The sequence below is a fragment of the Triticum urartu genome, chromosome 7, assembly GCF_003073215.2.
Source record: "Triticum urartu cultivar G1812 chromosome 7, Tu2.1, whole genome shotgun sequence".
NCBI lineage: Eukaryota > Viridiplantae > Streptophyta > Magnoliopsida > Poales > Poaceae > Triticum > Triticum urartu.
The window spans coordinates 260886045-260907085 of NC_053028.1; positions in this window are offsets into that span (position 1 = coordinate 260886045).

Consider the following 21041-nt stretch of genomic DNA (forward strand, 5'->3'; position numbering starts at 1 on the left):
AAACAGGAACTGGCTTCGGGAGAATTTATGTGATGCTGTAAGAATTCTGCAAATGAATGCAGACTATGAGAACCAAAGGATTCTCCCACGGACATGTACCTGTGAAAGCATTAAGGTGAGAGGGAAGGGGAAGAGGTCATATGCATTCTCAGAAGATTTTGAAGATAAATCAGTTTAGAAGACATTGACCTCATCGTGCGAAGACATTCACTCATAGATAAGGAGTTGGTTCCAGATTTGTACGAATCCACAGATCAGTACAAGTGAGGAATCTAACTACTTTGTGAAGCACAAGTGAATATACTAGGCATGTTATGAGATGCAGTATGAGAGAGATCTAATTTGTGTGAATAGAAACTGCTTGTGGTAGAAAGTGACAAAGCCATAGGATCAACGGTGCTGTAAAAAGGAAGTTTTATTTACCACACTAAGAACTGCTAGACGGAGTGGAAGATGAGGCCGAGCAGTTCGATCTTCCGTGCCCTAACTTGGCGATGGAGGACACCTACGGCAACGGCGGAGAGGACGATGTCCGCGGTCGGCGTGAAGACGGCGTCGGAGAGGTTGCGGCAGCGAAGCGCTTCGTCGCCGGCGTCGTCGAGGGCTAGCGGTGGCGCTAGGGTTCGTGCGAGAGTGGAAGAAGAGATAATGACCGCTGTGAAGTGTGTATTTATAGGTACAGGGGCGGCACTACGTTATTACACAGGTGCCCCTGGCGATTCGCATCTGAGGAACATGTGGCCATTATGCGGAATTTTGGGGTTTGTTCCACGTCCCACGCACGCCTGGATTGTCGGGTGGTCGTTCCTACTTCTCCGGTTTTCATGTGGAGGAATGAGCATTGAAAACGGACTTAATGGTTGTCTCTATATCTTCTGCTGACAAGGACGCAGAGAAGACATTCGACAGTTTCAATAGAATGCATATGATTTGGAGAGATAGAATTTGAGATAGAAAGCATAGAGAGGTTAGGGTCCGATCACATTCACTTAGTTCAAAAGATTCAACAAGAAGACATAGCTATAAGTGAATGCTGTAGAGGACAGAACACTAGTAGATATATATATTTGTATAATCAACATAGTGAAGATAATCATGAAGATATGTTGAGATTGAAGCCAAGCTAAATGTGAAGACGCAAATGTAAAGCCATGAGTGAAACACTTCAAAATAGAACATTTGGTGTTGGCGTTACCCACCATATAGGAAGTATTAGACCCAGACACGGCGCACAATTATCGTGGCGCTCCGAAGTCAAATTCCACATTAATGTATTCACACTTAGAATGTATGTCTTCATTGATTGAAGATATACTTTACTTCGTGTGTTGCACATCTAAGTCATCAATATGCATAAGGGTTATGATGTGTGCCTGCTCACAGGACATTTGAGGATTCCAGGATATTTAGCTCACACCGTAACTTGCAAGATCTCTTCTCATCCAAGGGCTTGGTGAAGATATCTGCCAATTGCTCTTCAGTGTTGACGTGTATGATATCAATATCTTCCTTCACAACATGATCTCTGAGAAAGTGATGACGAATTTCAACGTGCTTTGTCTTCGAGTGCTGAACTGGGTTGTTGGCAATCTTGATGGTGCTTTCGTTGTCGCAGTAAAGTAGCACTTGCTTCAGATGAATGCCATAGTCCTTGAGTGTTTGCTTCATCCATAGAAGCTGAGCGCAGCAAGATCCAGCAGCAATGTATTCAGATTCAGGAGTGGAGAGAGATACACAGTTCTGCTTCTTTGAAGACCAACATACAAGTGATCGTCCCAGAAAGTGACATGTTCCTGATGTAGACTTGCGATCAACTTTGTCACCAGCATAATCAGCATCCGAGAATCCAACCAGATCAAACTCTGAGCCCTTTGGATACCATAATCCTAGAGTTGGGGTGTGAGCCAAATATCGAAGAATTTGCTTCACAGCTAAGTGATGCGACTCCTTTGGTGCCGCTTGAAATCGAGCACACATGCAAACACTAAGCATAATGTCTGGCCTAGATGCACATAGATAAAGTAAAGAACCAATCATGGAGCGGTATACCTTTTGATCGAACTCTTTACCATTGTCGTCGGGGACCCAGATGATGTTTGGCTGGCATTGGTGTCGTGAAGCCTTTGCAGTCTTGCATACCAAGCTTCTTCAGGCAATCTTTGAGATACTTTTCTTGAGATATGAAGATGCCCTTGCGTTGTTGTCGTATTTGAAGACCGAGGAAGAACTTCAGCTCTCCCATCATGGACATCTGATATTGCTCTTGCATCATATATCCAAACTCTTCACTGTACTTCTGATTGGTGCAGCTGAAGATAATGTCATCCACATATATTTGGCACACAAACAGTTCACCATCATATGTCTTCGTGAAGAGAGTGGGGTCTAGGGAACCAGTAATGAAGCCTTTGTTCTTCAGGAAGTATTTGACTGTGTCATACCAGGCCCGAGGGGCTTGTTTGAGGCCATACGGTGCCTTGTTGAGCTTGTATACCATGTCAGGATGTTTTGGATCTTCAAAGCCAGGCGGTTGCGCAACATACACTTCTTCTTCAATCTTGCCATTGAGAAAAGCACTCTTCACATCCATTTGATATAGAAGTATGTTATGATGATTTGCATAGGCCAGCAGTATGCGTATGGCTTCAAGTCTAGCCACATGAGCAAATGTTTCATCGAAGTCAATGCCTTCCACTTGAGTATATCCTTGAGCAACGAGACAAGCTTTGTTTCTGACAACTTGACCATGCTCATCTTGCTTGTTGCGGCATATCCATTTGGTGCCTATTATATTGTGCTTCCGTGGATCAGGACGCTTAACCAGTTCCCATACATTATTCAGCTCAAACTGTTGAAGCTCTTCTTGCATAGCTTGAATCCATTCAGGTTCCATGAAGGCTTCTTCAACTTTCTTGGGTTCTGTTATTGAGACGAATGTGATGTGCCCATAGAAATTTGCTAGCTGAGTTGCCCTTGAAAGAGTGAGTGGACCGGGTGCATTGATGCTATCAATTATTCTTTCAATCTGCACTTCATTGGCAACGTGAGGATGTACAGGGCGAAGATTTTGCTCTTGCTGATCATTGTCGTTGTTAGAAGGAATGTCTTCAGGTTGAGCATTGTCTTCATGTTGATCAGGTGCTGAGATGATAAGTTCTTCTTCAGGATGAGCTTCAGAAGGTATAATTTCTCCAGTTCCCATTAGCTTGATTGATTCACTGGATGGAACTTCATCTAGCACATTTGGCAGTTGCTCTCTTTGTGAACCGTTGGTCTCATCGAACCGCACATCCACTGTTTCAACCACTTTGTAATGAAAGAGATTGAAGACTCTGTAGGAGTGCGAATCCTTTCCATATCCAAGCATAAAACCCTCATGTGCTTTTGGTGCAAACTTTGAGGTGTGATGTGGGTCTTTGATCCAGCACCTGGCGCCAAATACTCTGATGTAACTGACATTTGGCTACTTGCCAGTAAGGAGCTCATAAGATGTCTTGTTTAGAAGCTTGTGAAGATAAACACGATTGATTGTATGGCATGCAGTATCAATGGCTTCAGGCCAGAATTTTCTTGGAGTCTTGTATTCATCTAGCATCGTTCTGGCCATCTCAATGAGTGTTCTGTTCTTGCGTTTGACGACGCCATTCTGCTGTGGCGTGTATGGGGCCGAGAATTCATGTGTGATGCCCAAGGTATCAAGATATGTATCAAGGCCAGTGTTCTTGAATTCAGTGCCACATCCACTGTTTCAACCACTTTGTAATGAAAGAGATTGAAGACTCTGTAGGAGTGCGAATCCTTTCCATATCCAAGCATAAAACCCTCATGTGCTTTTGGTGCAAACTTTGAGGTGTGATGTGGGTCTTTGATCCAGCACCTGGCGCCAAATACTCTGATGTAACTGACATTTGGCTACTTGCCAGTAAGGAGCTCATAAGATGTCTTGTTTAGAAGCTTGTGAAGATAAACACGATTGATTGTATGGCATGCAGTATCAATGGCTTCAGGCCAGAATTTTCTTGGAGTCTTGTATTCATCTAGCATCGTTCTGGCCATCTCAATGAGTGTTCTGTTCTTGCGTTTGACGACGCCATTCTGCTGTGGCGTGTATGGGGCCGAGAATTCATGTGTGATGCCCAAGGTATCAAGATATGTATCAAGGCCAGTGTTCTTGAATTCAGTGCCATTGTCACTTCTGATGTGCTTTATCTTGGCGCCATAATTGTTCATAGCTTGATTGGCGAAGCTCTGAAGATATCCTGCACTTCAGTCTTGTAAAGGACTATGTGCACCCAAGTATATCTAGAATAATCATCAACAATGACAAAGCCATAGAGACAAGCAGTAGTAGTAAGAGTTGAGTAATGAGTGGGACCGAAAAGATCCATGTGAAGTAGTTCGAAGGGTCGAGTAGTGGTCATGATTGTCTTCGAGGGATGTTTGGCCCTCGTCATCTTCCCTGCTTCACAGGCACCACATAAGTGATCTTTCTTGAACTTGACGCCCTCGGTGCCTATGACATGCTTCTTCTTTGCATGGGTGTGGAGGTTCCTCATGCCAGCATGCCCTAGGCTCCGATGCCAGAGCCAGCATTCTGAAGCTTTTGCTAGAAGACATATGGCAAGCTGTGGTCCTGCTGAGAAATCTACCACGTACAAATCATCTTTTCGATACCCTTCAAATACTAGAGACTTGTCAGATTCCATTAGTACAAGGCAATGATATTTTCCAAATATTACGATCATGTTCAAATCGCAAAGCATTGAGACAGACATTAAGTTGAAGCCAAGGGATTCAACAAGCATGACTTTATCCATGTGTTGATCCCTTGAGATTGCAACTCTACCTAGACCCAATACCTTACTTTTACCAGTGTCAGCAAATGTGATGTGGCTCTTGTCGGATGGACGTAAGGTTGAGTTCATAAGAAGGCTTCTTTTGCCAGTCATGTGATTTGTACACCCACTATCAATAATCCATTCTAAAGACGCTGGTGTCGTACCCTACAGTGCAGTTAGGGGGATAGGCTTCACCAAGAGCATTGTGAAGCAAAAACATTTGACGAACCAATGGGTTATGAAAGCTTAGATCCAGATTAGGACTAATAGGGAGAGTAGCAAGCGATTCAGGAACGAAGTACATAGTAAGACCATTCGGGCATTTGATCTTGCGCCCTACAAGATGTTTAAGGTCCCCAGCAATAGCGTCAGACGATTTTGGTTTTCTGCTGGAGACCTTTCCCTGCAAAAGAGAGTTAAGCTTTCTTAGCCACCCACATCTTCAAGGGTGGCTTAGAAGCAATAAGTCTAAGTGCAGCATCTGAGAATTTTGGCTTTGGAGCCCTAGCAAACAGTCTTGCAGGCGGAAAATAGTACTCATAAGAATAAGCAGAATAGTTGGTCTTATGAACATGGCGATTTGATGAACCGCTCTCATATTCATATGCCTGAGTATGGTTTCCCTGCAAAGCATTTGCGTTAGTGCGACTCAGGTGAGTCATGTGTCTGTATGAAGCCTTTGGACCGTATGAAGCCTTTGGTCTGAGGTTTGTCTTCTTCACGTGAGGTGTCATGATGACATTCACAGGAAGATTCTTCAGACACCATTTTGGAACCCAGATCTTCTTCATAGGCGATCCATTCCTGCAGTTAGTACCAATGTACCTGGCAAACACTTCACCATTCTGATTCTTAAACAGTGTATAGTTTGCATCAAAGGATTCATCAATGATAATGGGGTTAGCACAAGTGAAGCCAGATAGATTGGATGGATCTGCTGAAGGTTCCTTTGCAGCAACCCACATGGTTTTGGGGTACTGCTCAGGTTTCCAGTACGAGCCATCAACATTCATTTTCCTTACAAACCCAACACCCTCTTTCCTCGGGTTTCGGTTCAGAATCTGCTTTTTGAGGACATCACATAGTGTCTGATGCCCTTTAAGACTTTTGTACATCCCTGTTTCAAGCAATGTCTTCAACCTAGCATTCTCATCAGCAATGGCAGTGGTATCCTCAGCAGAGGGGTTAGTTACCACATCAACAGTTGAAGATATTGCAACAGCAGTAGCAGTAGAACATTTAGCAACAGAAGTAGCATTATCACGCTCAATGCATTTAAGACATGGTGGTTCAAATCCTTCCTGAGCGGAACTGATCTGTTTGGCGCGAAGTGACTCGCTTTCCTTTTAAAGATCTTCATGAGCCGCTCTCAATTTCTCAAGATCTTGCTTCCTTTGAAGGTAATCATAGGAAAGCTTTTCATGAGTTGTTGAGAGAGTTTCATGACGACTTTCAAGTTCCTGATACTTAACATGAAGATTTTTTATGTCTTCAATTAAGGATTCAGATCGAGTCATTTCAGCACCTAACAGATCATCAATTCTGTCTAACAGTTTTTGAATATGTTCCATAGCTTTCTGTTGTTCAGTTGCAATTTTAGCAAGTGTTTTGTAGCTGGGTTTTGAACCACAATCAGAGTCATCGTCACTAGATGTTTGATAGTGAGTAGTGCGTGTGTTTACCTTGGCACTGCGTGCCATGAAGCAGTAGGTATAAGCGGAGTAGTCCTTGTCATTTGCATCGGTGTCGGTGATGAAGTCATTGTCTTCAGTGTTGAAGATGGACTTGGCGACGTATGTTGTAGCCAGACTTGCGACGCCTGAATCGGACTCCTCCTCAGACTCCACCTCCGCCTCCTCAGAAGCAGACTCCTCCTCTGAATCCATTTCCTTGCCAACAAAAGCACGTGCCTTGCCAGATGAGCTCTTCTTGTGTGATGAAGACTTTGAGGAAGACTTGGAAGAAGACTTTGAGTATTTCTTCTTCTTCTTGTCGTCAGAGTCATATTCCTTGCTCTTCTTCTTCTTTTTGTTCTCATTATCCCACTGTGGACACTCAGAGATGAAGTGGCCAAGTTTCTTGCACTTGTGACATGTTTTCTTCTTGTAGTCATGAGCAGAAGCTTCATCATTTCTTGAGCTTGATCGGGAAGACTTTCTGAAGCCTTTCTTCTTGGTGAATTTTTGGAACTTCTTGATAAGCATAGCAAGTTCCCTTCCAATGTCTTCAGGATCATCAGAACTGCTGTCAGATTCTTCTTCAGATGAGGAGACAGCTTTTGCCTTCAAGGCACGAGTTCGCCCATAGTTTGGACCATAGATATCTCTTTTCTCAGAAAGTTGAAACTCATGTGTGTTGAGCCTCTCAAGTATGTCAGATGGATCGAGTATCTTGAAATCAGGACGTTCTTGAATCATCAGGGCTAGGGTGTCAAACGAACTATCAAGTGATCTCAGTAGTGTCTTGACGACTTCATGTTTGGTGATCTCAGTAGCGCCGAGGGCTTGAAGCTCATTTGTGATGTCAGTGAGTCGGTCAAATGTGAGCTGGACATTCTCATTGTCATTTCGCTTGAAGCGGTTGAAGAGGTTGCGAAGGACACTGATTCTCTGATCTCTCTGGGTTGAGACGCCTTCATTGACCTTGGAGAGCCAGTCCCAGACCAACTTAGATGTTTTCAAAGCACTCACACGGCCATACTGTCCTTTGGTCAGATGACCACAGATGATATTCTTGGCAGTAGAGTCCAGTTGAACGAATTTCTTGACATCAGCAGCAGCGACACCTTCTCCAGCCTTGGGAACGCCGTTCTCGACGACATACCATAGGTCGACATCAATGGCTTCAAGATGCATGCGCATCTTATTCTTCCAGTAGGGATATTCAGTTCCATCAAAGACGGGGCACGCAGCAAAGACTTTAATTATCCCTGCAGTCGACATAGCTAAAACTCCAGGTGGTTAAACCGAATCACACAGAACAAGGGAGCACCTTGCTCTGATACCAATTGAAAGTGCGTTATATCGACTAGAGGGGGGGTGAATAGGCGATTTTTAAGAAAGTCTTCAAAATGTGGAAGTTATGAAGACAAATGATAGAAATAAACCTATTACCCTGCAGCGGAAGGTAGACTACACTAGGCAAGCCATAGTCAAGTATTCAATAGTGAAAGCACAATGACTAATAGCAGCAATGTAGTAAGGATCAGGTAGGAAGATATTGTGAAGCCACACAGAACATGCAGTCACTCAGTGAAGACAAAAGATAGTGCGAACATACAATGACTTCACAAGGAGTAACAGTAAGTAAAGGGAAGGGAAGATGGAACTAGTGACTCGCTGAAGACGATGATTTGTTGGACCAGTTCCAGTTGCTGTGACAACTGTACGTCTGGTTAGGGCGGCTAGGTATTTAAACCTTAGGACACATAGTCCCGGACACCCAGTCCTGAACACGCAGCTCAGGACACCCAGTCCTCACCGTATTCCCCTTGAGCTAAGGTCACACAGACCTCTCCCAATCACTCTGGTAAGTCTTCAAGGTAGACTCCCAAACCTTCACAGACTTCGTTCACTGGCAATCCACAATGTCTCTTGGATGCTCAGAACGCGACGCCTAATCGGCTGGAGGATGCATAGTCCTCAAGTGTAATAAGTCTTCAGATCACATAGACAAGAAGACTTAAGTGATGCCTAATTCTCTTTGGCTCTGGGTGGTTAGGGCTTTATCCTCGCAAGGAATTCTCTCTCAAAGGCTTCGAGGTGGGTTGCTCTCAAATGACAAAAGCCGTACTCTCAATCTGAGCAGCCAACCGTTTATGGTTGTAGGGGGTGGGCTATTTATAGCCACTTGGCAACCCGACCTGATTTGTCCGAAATGACCCTGGGTCACTAAGGAACTGACACATGTTCCAACGGTCAAATTTCAAACTCACACGGCAACTTTACTTGGGCTACAAGCAAAGCTGACTTGTCCGACTCTGGACAAGATTCGCTCTCATAGTCTTCACTCGAAGACATAGGTTTTGGTTAGGCATCACTTCAGTCATTCTGACTGGTTCTCTTGGACCCCACTTAACAGTACGGTGGTTCCTATGACTCAACACAAAAGAAAAAGAACTACGAAAGATCTAAGTCTTCAAGCTCCATAGGCTTCATGTGGTGTCTTCTCTTGTCATAGTCTTCAATGTGAATATCTTCATATACCACCTTTGACTTCAATGTCTTCATACATTCTTAGGGGTCATCTCTGGTAGGAAAACCAAATCAATGAGGGACTTCTACCTGTGTTATCCTGCAATTCTCACAAACACATTAGTCCCTCAACTAGGTTTGTCGTCAATACTCCAAAACCAACTAGGGGTGGCACTAGATGCACTTACAATACCGCAGGATCTGTTGTGCCATCATATGATTCGATGTTTACGGGTTTGAAACCCTCGGGGATTTGATGATCCATTATTTCGTCTGTAAAGCAGAGTGGGTGTGCGGACTTGGGTGCTGGAGCTCGAGTGCGCAAGAATGGATAGGCGGAGGAGGAAGAAGGCGTAGGTGAAAAGGTGGATCTTTATCCCCTTATATGGGTGGACGCAGCTACATGTCCCCACCAGCCTGATAAAACTCGCTTATCTCCAAGCGCCATAATTGATGGCGCGGTTGGGTTACCCACGCCCGTATTGATGAGAATCCCGGAATAAGGGGACACGATCTCTGCTTTAACAAGACGTGCCAAGGAAACCGCCTCGCATAACGCGCTGAGATGGGACAGTAAAACGGTTCGAACAAAAGCTTGGCCGTGGTGTGATGTCACACTACAGAATACGTCAGCAGATTAGATTTGTGTAAATATTATTCTCTCTATGGCAATATGTGGAAACTTATTTTTCAGAGCCGGATACTATCTTTGTGTTCAAAATCTTCTATTAAGTACTTGGAGGAGGAACCCGCCTTGCAATGCTGAAGACAATATGCGCGCCGGACTCGTCGTCATTGAAGCCTGGTTCAGGGGCTACTGAGGGAGTCCTGGATTAGGGGGTGTTTGGATGGCCGGACTATACCTTCAGCCAGACTCCTGGACTATGAAGATACAAGATTGAAGACTCCGTCCCGCGTCCGGGAGGGACTTTCCTTGGCGTGGAAGGCAAGCTTGGCGATACAGATATGAAGATCTCCTACCATTGTAACCGAATCTATGTAACCCTAACCCTATCCGGTGTCTATATAAACCGGAGGGTTTTAGTCCGTAGGACAACATACACATCAACAATCATACCATAGGCTAGCTTCTAGGGTTTAGCCTCCTCGATCTCGTGGTACATCTACTCTTGTACAACCCATATCATCAATATTAATCAAGCAGGACGTAGGGTTTTACCTCCATCGAGAGGGCCCGAACCTGGGTAAAACTTCGTGTCCCTTGTCTCCTGTTACCATCCGGCCTAGATTCACAGTTCGGGACCCCCTACCCGAGATCCGCCGGTTTTGACACCGACAGTCATCTTTATTTTAAACCCCCGGGCCAGTGCTCCTCTGAGTGTTGGTCCAAACTGGGCGATGTCCGGCGCCCCTTGGGCAACCAGGGTCTATGCCAACCCAACGTCTAGCCCATCCGGTGTGCCCTGAGAACGAGATACGTGTGACTCCTATCGGGATTTGTCAGCACGTTGGGAGACTTTGGTGGTCTTGTTTGACCATTGTCGAAATGCCTTGTAACCGGGATTTCGAGTCTGATCGGGTCTTCCTGGGAGAAGGAATATCCTTCGTTGACCATGAGAGCTTGTGATGGGCTAAGTTGGGACACCTGCATGGTTTTGAACTTTCGAAAGTTGTGCCCGCGGTTATGGGAAGATGGGAATTTGTTAATATCCGGTTGTAGAGAACTTGACACTTAACTTAATTAAAATGAATCAACCGCGTGTGTAGCCGTGACAGACTCTTTTCAGCGGAGTCCGGGAAGAGAACATGTCCTTGTGTTATGCTTGAGCGTAAGTATCTTCAGGATCACTTCTTGATCATTATTAGCTTCTCGACCGTGCGTTTCTTCTCTTCTCGCTCTCATTTGTGTATGTTAGCCTCCATATATGCTTAGTGCTTGCTGCAGCTCCACCTCACTCCCCTTTCCTACCCTTAAGCTTAAATAGTCTTGATCTTGCGGGTGTGAGATTGCTGAGACCTCGTGACTCACGGTTACTTCCAAACAGATGCAGGTGCCGATGATGCCAGTGCAGGAGTTCGACGAGGATTCGGGACGTTACTATGTTTCTTTTTCCGGATGATCAGTAGAGGAGCCCGGTTGGGACGATCGGGGATCTAGCATTTGGGGTTGTCTTTCTTTATTTTGGTTCCGTAGTCGGACCTTTGATTGTACCTTGGATGATGTATGGATTATTTATGTATTGTGTGAAGTGGCGATTGTAAGCCAACTCTTTATCCCTTTCTTATTCAGTACATGGGATGTGTAAGGATTACCCCTCTTGCGACATGCCTACCATGCGGCTATGCCTCTAAGTCGTGCCCCGACACGTGGGAGATATAGCCGCATTGTGGGTGTAACACTAGCGAACCAGGTTTGAAGCCTTTGCTCTTCAGGAAGTCTTTGAGTGTGTCATACCAAGCGCGAGGAGCTTGTTTGAGGCCATACAGTGCCTTGTTGAGTTTGTAGACTGTAAGTGCATCTAGTGCCACCCCTAGTTGGTTTTGGAGTATTGACGACAAACCTAGTTGAGGGACTAATGTGTTTGTGAGAATTGCAGGATAACACAGGTAGAAGTCCCTCATTGATTCGGTTTTACTACCAGAGATGACCCCTAAAAATGTATGAAGACATTGAAGTCAAAGGTGGTATTTGAAGATATTCACATTGAAGACTATGACAAAAGAAGACACGTTATGAAGCCTATGGAGCTCGAAGACTTAGATCTTTCGTAGTTCTTTTTCTTTTGAGTTGAGTCATAGGAACCACCGTACTGTTAAGTGGGGTCCAGGAGAACCAGTCAGAATGACTGAAGTGATGCCTAAACCAAAAACCTATGTCTTCGAGTGAAGACAATGAGAGCGAATCTTGTCCAGAGCCGGACAAGTCAGCTTTGCTTGTAGCCCAAGTAAAGTTGCCATGAGAGTTTGAAATCTGACCGTTGAGACACGTGTCAGATCCTTAGTGACCCAGGGTCATTTCGGACAAATCAGGTCGGGTTGCCAAGTGGCTATAAATAGCCCACCCCCTACAACCATAAACGGTTGGCTGCTCAGATTGAGAGTACGGCTTTTGTCGTTTGAGAGCAACCCACCTCGAAGCCTTTGAGAGAGAATTCCTTGCGAGGATAAAGCCCTAACCACCCAGAGCCAGAGAACATTGGGCATCACTTAAGTCTTCTTGTCTGTGTGATCTGAAGACTTATTACACTTGAGGACTGTGCATCCCCAGACGGTTAGGCGTCGCGTTCAGAGCATCCAAGAGACATTGTGGATTGCCAGTGAACGAAGTCTGTGAAGGTTTGGGAGTCTACCTTGAAGACTTACCAGAGTGATTGGGCGAGGACTATGTGACCTTAGCTCAAGGAGAATACGGTGAGGACTTGGTGTCCTGAGCTGCGTGTTCAGGACTGGGTGTCCGAGACTGTGTGTCCTAAGGTTTAAATACCTAGCCGCTCCAACCAGACGTACAGTTGTCACAGCAACTGGAACTGGTCCAACACATCATTGTCTTCAACGAGTCACTGGTTTCATCTTCACTTCCTTTTACTTACTGATCACTCATTGTGAAGTCATTGCGTGTCTGTTCTATCTTTTGTCTTCACAACGTGAGTGTATGATCTGTTTGGCTTCATAGTATCTTCCTACCTGATCCTTATTACACTACAGCTATTTGTCACTGTGCTTTCACTCTGTTGATACTTGACCATGGCTTTCCTAGTGTAGTCTAACTTCCGCTGCATAGTAATAGGCATATCTTAACTGTTTGTCTTCATAACTCCCACGTTTTGAAGACTTTCATAAAAATCGCCTATTCACCCCCCTCTAGTCGATATAACGCACTTTCATAGACCATATTAGGACGCTTTGGATCTTCAAAACCAGGAGGTTGGGCTACCTATACTTCTTCAGTTTTGCCATTGAGGAAGGCACTCTTCACATCCATTTGGTATAGAAGAATGTTGTTGTGGTTAGCATAGGCTAGCAGTATATGAATGGCTTCAAGAGGAAAGAAACAATAGTAATCTCAACATAACGAGAGGTAATTTAGTAACATGAAAATTTCTACCACCATATTTCCCTCTCTCATAATGATTACATGTAGGATCATAAGAAAATTCAACAAAATAGCTATCACATAAAATATTTTCAACACGATCCACATGCATGCAAAGTTGACACTCTTCCAAAATAGTGGGATTAACATTAACTAAAGTCATGACCTTTCCAAACGCACTTTTATCAAAAACTTCATAAGATTGAACATTCTCCAAATATGTGGGATCTAAAGTTGAAATTCTTCCAAACCCACTTCCAATACTATTGCAAACATTATAATCAATCTCATATTCATCATGGGGCTTAAATAAATTTTCAAGATCATAAGAAGAATCACCCCAATCATGATCATTGCAACAAGTAGAGGACATAGCAAAACTAGCATCCCCAAGCTTGGGGTTTTGCATATTATTAGCACAATTTACATTAATAGAATTTATACTATCATCATTGCAATCATACTTTTTATTCAAAGATCTATCGTGAATCACTTCATAAAGTACTTCATCACACTTTTTAGATTCACGAATTTCAAGCAAAAACTCATAAAGATAATCTAGTGCACAAAACTCACTAGCAATTGGTTCAACATAACTGGATCTCTTAACAAGATTAGCAAGCGGATGAGGATCCATAGATCTTAGGTTCTCTGTTTAGTAATAAATAAATAACTATTCCAACCATACGAGCAAACAAGAAACGGGCAAAAGAGGCAAATTGGGAAAGAGAGGGAGGATAGAGAGAGAGAGAGGGCGAATAAAATGGCAAGGGTGAAGTGGGGGAGAGGAAAACGAGAGGCAAATGGAAAATAATGTAATGTGGGAGATAGGGATTGTGATGGGTACTTGGTATGTTGACTTTTGCGCAGACTCCCCGGCAACGGCGCCAGAAATTCTTCTTGCTACCTCTTGAGCACTACGTTGGATTTCCCCGAAGAGGAAGGGATGATGCAACAAAGTAGCGTAAGTATTTCCCTCAGTTTTTGAGAACCAAGGTATCAATCCAGTAGGAGGCTACGCTCGAGTCCCTCGTACCTACACAAAAACAATAGCTCAACGCAACCAATGCGCTTAGGGGTTGTCAATCCCTTCACGGTCACTTACGAAAGTGAGATCTGATAGAGATGATAAATAATATTTTTGGTATTTTTGGTATAGAGATGCAAAGTAAAACGTAAAAGCAAAGCAATAATAAAGTGATGGAGATTGATATGATGAGAAAGAGACCCGGGGGCCATAGGTTTCACTAGTGGCTTCTCTCAAGAGCATAAGTATTCTACGATGGGTGAACAAATTACTGTTGAGCAATTGACAGAATTGAGCATAGTTATGAGATATCTAGGTATGATCATGTATATAGGCATCATGTCCGAGACAAGTAGACCGAAACAATTCTGCATCTACTACTATTACTCCACTCATTGACCGCTATCCAGCATGCATCTAGAGTATTAAGTTAAAAACAGAGTAACGCCTTAAGCAAGATGACATGATGTAGAGGGATAGTTTCATGCAATATGATAAAAAACCCCATCTTGTTATCCTCGATGGCAACAATACAATACATGTCTTGCTGCCCCTTCTGTCACTGGGAAAGGACACCGTAAGATTGAACCCAAAGCTAAGCACTTCTCCCATGGCAAGAAAAACCAATCTAGTAGGCCAAACTAAACTGATAATTCGAATAGACTTGCAAAGATAACCAATCATACATAAAAGAATTCAGAGAAGATTCAAATATTATTCAAAGATAGACTTGATCATAAACCCACAATTCATCGGTCTCAACAAACACACCGCAAAAAGAAGATTACATTGAATAGATCTCCACGAGAGAGGGGGAGAACATTGTATTGAGATCCAAAAAGAGAGAAGAAGCCATCTAGCTACTAGCTATGGACCCATAGGTCTGAAGTAAACTACTCACACTTCATTGGAGGGGCTTGGATGATGATGTAGAAGCCCTCCGTGATCGATGCCTCCTCCGGTGGAGCTCCGGAACAGGCCCCAAGATGGAATCTCGTGGATACAGAAAGTTGCGGCGGTGGAATTAGGTTTTTGGCTCCTGTTCTGATCGTTTGGGGATACGTGGATATATATGAGAGGAAGAAGTACGTCGGTGGAGCTTCGAGGGGCCCATGAGGCAGGGGGCGCGCCCTCCACCCTCGTGACCACCTCGTGGCTTTCTTGACGGAGGGTCCAAGTCTCCTGGATCTTATCTGATGAGAAAATCACGTTTCTGAAGGTTTCATTCCGTTTGGACTCCGTTTGATATTCCTTTTCTTCGAAACCCTAAAACAGGCAAAAAAACAGCAATTCTGGGTTGGGCCTCCGGTTAATAGGTTAGTCCAAAAATAATATAAAAGTGGATAATAAATCCCAATAATGTCTAAAACAGTAGATAATATAGCATGGAGCAATCAAAAATTATAGATACGTTGGAGACGTATCAAAGGGAAAACCAACGCATGCTCAAGAGGTAGTCTTCCTCGTACTTAACATGAAGATTTTTTTATGTCTTCGATTAAGGACTGAGTTCAATTCATTTCCTCGTCCAACAGGTCATCGCTTTTGTCTAGCAACTTTTGAATATGTTCCATAGCAGTTTGTTGTTCGGTTGCAATTTTAGCAAGAGTTTTGTAACTAGGTTTGGATTCACACTCCGAGTCATCTTCACTGGAGGTTTGGAAGTAAGCATCGCGTGAGTTTACCTTGGCACCTCATGCCATGAAGTAGTACGTTGGAGCAGAGTCGTCCTCATCATCAGCTTCAGCGTAGGCGGCGTGACCATTGTCTTCAGTGTTGAAGATGGACTTGGCGACGAATGCCGAAGCTAGAGCCAGGCTTGCCACGCATGAATCAGACTCCTCCTCAAACTCCACCTATGCCTCCACAGAAGTAGACTCCTCCTCTGAATCCATTTCCTTGCCAATAAATGCACGAGCCTTGCCATATGAGCTCTTCTTGTGAGATGAAGACTTTGAGGATTTCTTCTTCCCCTTGTCGTCAGAATCATATTTCTTGCTCTTCTTCTTCTTCTTCTTCTTCTTCTTCTTCTTCTTCTTCTTAGATTCCTTGTCCCATTGAGGACATTCAGATATGTAGTGGCATGGCTTCTTGCATTTGTGGCATGTTCTCTTCTTGTAGTCATGAGAGGAAGCCTCATCATTTCTGGAGCTAGATCTTGAAGACTTCCCGAAGCGATTCTTCTTGGAGAGCTTTTGGAACTTTCTCACAAGCATTGCTAGCTCTTTGCCAATGTCTTTAGGATCACCAAAACTGTAGTCAGATCCTTCTTTAGATGAGGAAACAACTTTTGCCTTCAAAGCACGGGATCGGCCATAGTTGGGGCCGTAGATATCTCTCTTCTAAGATAGCTGGAACTCATGTGTGTTGAGCCTCTCAAGTATGTCAGATGGATCGAGATCTTTGAAGTCGGGTGTTATTGATTCATCAGGGCCAAAGTGTCAAATGAGCTGTCAAATGATCTCAGTAGCTTCTTCACAATTTCATGCTTGGTGATCTTAGTGGTGCCAAGACCGCGAAGCTCATTGGTTATATCTGTGAGGCGATCAAACATGAGCTGGACATTCTCATTGTCGTTTCTCTTGAAGCGGTTGAAGAGATTGCGAAGAACATCGATCCTTGAGTCTCTCTGAGTTGAGACGCCTTCATTGACCTTGGACAACCAGTCCCAGACTAGCTTCACAGTTTGCAGAGCACTCACATGGCCATACCATCCTTTGGTCAGATGGCCATAGATGATGTTCTTGGCAGTTGAGTCCAGTTGCGCGAACCTCTTGACATCAGCAGCGGTGACACCTTCACCGACCTTGGGAACGCCTATCTTGACAACATACTAGAGGTCGATGTCAATGGCTTCAAGATGCATACGCATCTTATTCTTCCAATAGGGGTAATCAGTGCCATCGAAGACTAGGCACGCAGCAGAGACCTTGATTATCCTTGTAGTCGACATAGCTAAAACTCCAGGTGATTAAACCGAATCACACAGAAAAAGGTAGCACCTTGCTCTGATACCAATTGAAAGTGCTAGTTATCGACTAGAGGTGGGTGAATAGGAAATTTTTATGAAAGTCTTCAAGACACGAGGTCTTTTGAAGACAAACAAGTAATAGAACCTAAATGATATGCATCAGAAGATGAACTACACTAGACATGCCATAGTCAAGTAAGCAATGTAGAGAAAGCACGAAGACTAATAGCGGCTAGGTAGTGCGGATTGGAATTGAAGACAGTGTGAAGCCAAACAGGTAATAGTCTTCGCACATTGAAGTCAAATAGATCGGACAAACAAGCAATGACTTCACGAAGACAAACTGAAATGTAAAGAAGGTAGAGGATAGAACCAGTAGCTTGGTGAAGACAAGGATTTGGTAGACCAGTTCCAGTTGCTGTGACAACTGTACGTCTGGTTAGGGAGGCTGAGATTGAACTCAGAAGAGTGTGTCTTCACCTTATTCCCCTTGAGCTAAGGACACCCAGTCCTCGCCCACTCACTCTGGTAAGTCTTCAAGGTAGACTTCCAAACCTTCACAGACTCCATTCGCTGGCGATCCATAACGACTCTTGGATCCTCAGAACGTGACGCCTAACCGGCTGGAGGATGCACAATCTTCAAGTGTAACAAGTCTTCATGTCACACGGACAGAAAGACTTCAGTGATGCCTAACACTCTTTGGCTCTGGGTGTTTTGGGCTTTGTCCTCGCAAGGATATCTCTCTCAAAGACTTCGGGGGTGGGTTGCTCTCAAACGACAAAAGTCATGCACTAACTCTGAGCAGCCACCAATTGATGGTGTAGGGGGTGGGTTATTTATAGCCAGGACGCAACCCGACATGATATGTCCGAAATGACCCTGGGTCACTAAGGAACCAACACGTGTTCAACGGTCGGATTTCAAACACACGCGGCAGCTTGGCTTGGGCTACAAGCAAAGCTGACTCATTGAATTGTGGATAAGATTTGCTCTCATTGTCTTCGCTCGAAGACATAGGATTTTGGTTGAGCATCACTTCAGTCATCTGACTTTGTTCACTTGGACCCCACTTAACAGTATGGTGGTTCCTATGAATCAATAAAGAAGAAAAGGAAACTACGAAAGAAACTATGTCTTCGCACTCCATAGTCTTCAAGTGAATGTCTTCACAGGTCATTATTTTCAATGTGAATGTCTTCAGGAACCACCATTGTCTTCAATGTCTTCATACATTTTTAGGGGTAATCTCTGGTAGGTAAACCAAATCAATGAGGGACTACTACCTGTGTCATCCTACAATTCTCACAAACACATTAGTCCCTCAACCATGTTTGTCGTCAGTACTCCAAAACCAACTAGGGGTGACACTAGATGCACTTACAGTGGTAAACCCCAGAGCCACTAAACGAGGAGTCCCTCCCGCATGCACTGGTGAGCAGCGTAGGATTCACACGGTTGCATGCATACAGTACTAGTAGAGCGGAGTATTAATTAGCTATGAGTAATTGCATTGACGCCTTAAATCATGTCTATTTTGGAAACACACGTAAATCTAACTGTGCCTTCTGAACCGTGACGGAGGGAGTAGTGAAAGAGAGTGCGACGGCCCTCGCTGATAAATGATGTGCCATCCTCGTAGGTGGAGCCCTTGTTGAAGATGTCTTTGTTGACCCAGCCGCGCTCGTCGCCACTGCCGGTAGCTGCGGAGGAGAGCAATAGTGCACATAGGTCTCATTGGTTGTGCATTCATCAACAATCAGGGAGTATGGGAAGACGGCGATGGAATGGCGACCAGGCCCGTGTGCCAACGCCCAAAGAGATGGAGCCATGGAGGCTAGGTAGACCGCCATGTTTGCCGGAGGAGCAGAGGAGTATACCAACGGCGGCCCAACCGCGTAGAGAGGAGTACAAGATGAGGCACACCTGCGGCCGTCCAAGAGGAGTGGACTTCATGTCGAGATGGCCTGCGGTCGCCAGATTCTGCTGTAGGGAAAAGTGAATTCTTTTGTTTTGAGCAGGAGATCGGAGTTGTGTGCAGGTAGGGGAAAAGCTGACCTTTTCTTATGGAGCGTTGCTTCCATTAAATAATCTCGTTTTCATTTTTATGTGGGAGATCGAGAGGCGGGATTTTGAAGGCGAGAGGTTGTTCGGCTGACTCTTACGCTTAGGAAGTGAACCATTAGTGTTTAAGAAAAAGAAACTGAACTATTAAGAGAGAGTTTGTTTGGCTCTCACGGTGGGAAACTGAACTATTAATGGGGAACAAAGCTTCTATCCTTGTTAACAAGGTTGTGTGTGGTTCTCCTACTGGATTGATAACCTTGGTTCTTAACTGATGGAAATACTTATCTCTATTGTACTGCTTCATCCTCTCCTCTTCCAGAAAATCCCAACGTAGCACACAAGTAGCATCATCATGCAGCCAGTTACACTTTCTCTCCCTTTCCTCATTGCTCCGACGAACGCGAAGAGGGAGGAGGCTCATTTCCCACTGTCCACCATCGGCGACCAAACCCTGGGTTCCCCTCCGCCTGCCGCCCGGGCGATGGGAGGAGTGGGGAACCTTGGTGCTCCGGTCCTGGCCTTTAGATAGGGCTTGGGTTTGTAGGTCTATCGGCGGCGCTTCGGTGGGTGCAACAACGGAGCAGAGAATGATGTTGCCCTGCTCCAGCTCCACCACATCGATGTTCTCGGCGACGGTGACGAGAGTTCATGCGAGGCGCCTTCCTCCGCTCCTTTGCGGTGGAGGATCTGGAGTTCTCGAGATATGTCGACGCGACGTTGGCGACGACAAATTTGGTTTGTTCGTTCGGTTGCGTTCGTGTCTCAACAGCATCCTCTGTAGTGTCGGTGAGATGCCGATGGGATTTGTACAGGAAATCATGCTGGTGCTCGTTGTCTCTAGCGATGGCGTTGGTGTGAAGGCTCGAAGATCTACGACCAATCCGGGAATGCCGACTCCTTCTACCTTCCTAACCGTGTGCAAAAAAGGCAGCCCGGCTCCGCCGTTGGAGCGGCAGCGCGCCATCGGGGCGTTAGGGAGTGGGAGATGGTCGACTCTTCAAAGACCTAACTGTAATATCTTTGATTTTTAGGTTGTCTTGTAATTCTAGACTTTTGGGTAATAGACTGAGGCTTTTTCGCAAAAAGAAAATGCATGACCCTTAACCCACATTAAAAAGCAAAAGTACATCAGGCTCTCGTACTGAATATCATAGAACACCTTCACTTTCATGCGAGCGGACTCAAGCTGTACCTAAAGCCGCATAGACAAGAATAAACAGAGTCCGGGTAGGAGTTCTCTCTAGTTTGCAAGAAAAGAAGAGAAAAGGCCCAAGACGATTATTTGGAAAAGATCAACATGGCATTATTGGACACTTGAGTTTTATTTTTGAATATAAATATAAGTTAATATTAATTCTCCTTGATTGCATGCGTCTTGATCACACAACGGCACCAAATAACAACTCCAATAAGCCAGACTCTCTTTCTCCCCCTCCCCGACACGCCATATAATTAGGGCATATAATTGGACGGGGAATGTCAAGCTAGCGAATCACAAACCACCGCATGAACGGCCGCCGTCCAGCCTTGCTCCAGATGGTAGTTCCAGAGCACACGACGCCGCCGTCGGCGCCCAAGTCTCAAACAATCCCCGAAATGAATAGCTCCAAATGTCACCGGCCGACGTGCCGACGGCCGGGGGAGGTTCCGGAGGCAGCATACATATATACCTCGACAATTGCTTTGTCATGAATTATTCTAATACTAATCTAATCCAGAGGCGAACGTGTAATCACGTTATACAAACATGTAATCGCAGTAGTACTATACTACAATATTGCCTCAGATTAGAGCCTAATCTCGCAATTAGTTGTAGCACGCGCGAGCGCGACGGGGACATTCCATTCCCCCCGGATCCGGATGGGACACCGCCCCGTGCCCGGCGGGACCT